General features: G+C 59.8%; 1 protein-coding gene across 3 annotated transcripts in view; it reads right to left on the bottom strand.

Moving 5' to 3' along the window:
• The window catches only part of PRDM10 (PR/SET domain 10), a 40861-nt gene extending 40101 nt beyond the window's left edge, over positions 1 to 760 (bottom strand). Inside the window, exon 1 of one of the 3 annotated variants that reach the window (XM_021376251.1) lies at positions 680 to 760. The gene's annotated coding sequence lies outside the window, so the exon portion shown is untranslated. Of the gene's footprint in view, positions 1 to 181; positions 270 to 596 lie in introns of those variants that run through there. The other 2 variants (XM_021376249.1, XM_021376256.1) reach the window with 2 other exon arrangements.

The raw sequence follows: 2513 nt of genomic DNA, 5'->3' as shown, positions 1-2513 counted from the left end.
CCCACCTGCCCCGCCGGGGCGCACAACGCGCGCTCAGCCCCAACCACTGAGGCACCGGGGGGAGGCAGGGGCTGCGGCGAAAGGCCGCGCCGAGCGGGCAGAGGAGAGCAGATGGGAAGGCCAGGTGCCTGAGGGACGGGAGCTGAGGCTAAGCACGGGGCGAGGGAAGCGAGCGGCGCACCGTAACGGGGGGCTCAGCGCCCACGGTGCTGGGGGGGGAACAAGATGGCTGCAGCGCACACCCCCCCACCCCCGCCCGTAGTGAGGTGCCGGGGTCCGGACTGTACCATCCGGAGGGGGGGGGCAGCAGTGGGGGCAGCCCCTTTCCCTCCAGCTGGGGCGGGTGGGGGATCCCGGCTGGGGCGGGGAGCGGACCGTACCTCTCCCGCGGGGTGGGGGGGGGAGGGGAGCGATCGCGCCCTTCTCCCCCCCCCCCACTCGCGGGAGTGAACGGTTTATCCCGGCCGCAGCGCTCAGCAGCCGCCAGCTCCGGGCGCCATCTTGGGTGCGACTAAAACAACGCGGCCGAAACCCCCGGCGCGGCCCCGCGGCGCCCCCGCACCGCGCTGCCCTCCCGGACCGTCCCATCGCGTTACCTGAGGGGGTCCCGTGCGGCTGCCGCGTCCCGGCCGCCGCCGCCGGCCCCGCTGCGGCCCCAAACCCCCCCACCTGTCCTCACCTCACAATGGTAGCTGCAGAGCGGGAGGGGGGGCGGCCGCCCAGACCTCATTACCATAATCTGCCTGGCAACAGTCCGCGGCGGCGCGCGCTGATTGGCTGAAACGCCTCCGCCCGCGAAGATGGGGCACAAAAGTCGTCAAGAAAAGACTCAGGAGGCGGCCAGGTCAGGGGGCCGGGGAGCAAAGAGGGGGGGGAGAGGGGGCCGATCCACGGGGAGGGGGGAGACCACTGCCCAGGCCTTCACCGCCCCCCTCTCCCCCCATACCCGCCACCAATCAACGCGCCGCTCTCATCCACACACCGCTCCGCAGAGGTCCTTCCCGCCAATCCGAGCCCTCTTCTTATCGCGGCGCTCCGCCCCCTGCTGGGGAAGGCGGTGTGGGGGAGGCGAGCAGCGCCCCCTGCTGGGAGGGCGGGGGAGGGCGGAGGCGGGCGGGGCGCCCTCTGGCGGCAGGGAGGAGTCGCGCTGACTGACCGCTCTTCGCAGTCGCAGCCCCGTTTCGGTTGTAGAGCTCGAAGGTCGTCAGGCCCAGCCGTTAACCCAGCACCGCCAAACTACCGCTAAAGCACCTCCTCAAGCACCGCTTCTCCACAATACCTCCAGGGATGGCGATTCCCCCACTTCCCTGCGCACTGGAATGCTCCACAACCCTGCCAGGAAATTCTTCCTGATACCCAAGCTAAACCTCCCCCCGGTGCAACGTGAGGCCATTTCCTCTTGTTATTTAAGGGAAGAGACCAAGCAAACCTCACCGCCAGCTCCTCTGAGAGAGCTGGGGAGCGATGAGGCCTCCCCTGAGCCTCCCTTCCCGGGGCTGAACAACAGCAGCTCCCTCAGCCGCTCCCCATAGGAGCTGGTCTCTAGAACAGAGCCAGCTGGCGAGGAAATGCACCCAAAGGCTGCAGGGCCCCGCTCACAGAAGGGCAACAGTCCCCACTGCTGGGGAATTTAGCTCATTGGTCATTCCGGAGGGGTTTATGGCCATGCTTTTGTTGCTGCTCTTCTTCAAGAGGTGTTTGTGTTATGGCGGCATGGAAAAAAATACAGCTTCGTTTAGTCCATGTTTGCAATTAGCATACACTCAGCAAGCTGTCTGAGCTAGCGGCTTAGCAGAGATTTCCTAAATAAGACGATCTGGTGTAGTACCCTTTAGCTTATTCCAGATTGCTCCACACACTGTGTTTTTGCACCAGCACACACACAAACTTGGGGTGTCACGGCCAAGTGACCTGTACCAGAGCAAGGGTAGATTTTGGATAAGGATGAATCACGGCTTCTCCTCATCCTCTGCCTTAGGAGAATGCAGCAGGCGATGCTCTCTGTGCAAGTAAGCCACTTCTCTACAGTCTCTCATCAAGCCCTTTAAACTGAGGCACAGGTGTATGCTGAAACCACCTCCTGTTGCACTGACCTGTCCCTTCCAGGGGCAATTAAGTTAAAAAAAAGTCAGAGACAGAAATTTTCTAACTCACACTCAGTGACTTAAATTGTTAAACAAGAAACATTTTCAGAACTGAAGTGAGCTGAATTACTTACCCAATTTGCTTATATTTTTTCCCTCTCGACTCCTCTGGGCAGCTCCCTCAACATGAAATACAGTAGTTATGGAGTCAGTTTCTTCCCCTATCCTATAAAAACGGTTTCAATTTCATTATACCATGCTGAAATGCTGGGATAACAAATAGCACAGGGAAATACATGACACCAAATAAAATTGCTTTATTTCCCATATTTCTCAACAGCTATCTGTTTCCATTTTAGAAAAATCAAAGCGTTTTCAAGTTGTCCTATTTTATTTGGGATTTCTGAGAGTCTCCCTAACATTTTGAGG

Source organism: Numida meleagris, chromosome 23 (genome assembly GCF_002078875.1).
Source record: "Numida meleagris isolate 19003 breed g44 Domestic line chromosome 23, NumMel1.0, whole genome shotgun sequence".
NCBI classification, from domain to species: Eukaryota; Metazoa; Chordata; class Aves; order Galliformes; family Numididae; genus Numida; species Numida meleagris.
The sequence above is the reverse complement of the archived record's forward strand: the minus strand, read 5'-3'. Positions and strand labels throughout refer to the sequence as shown.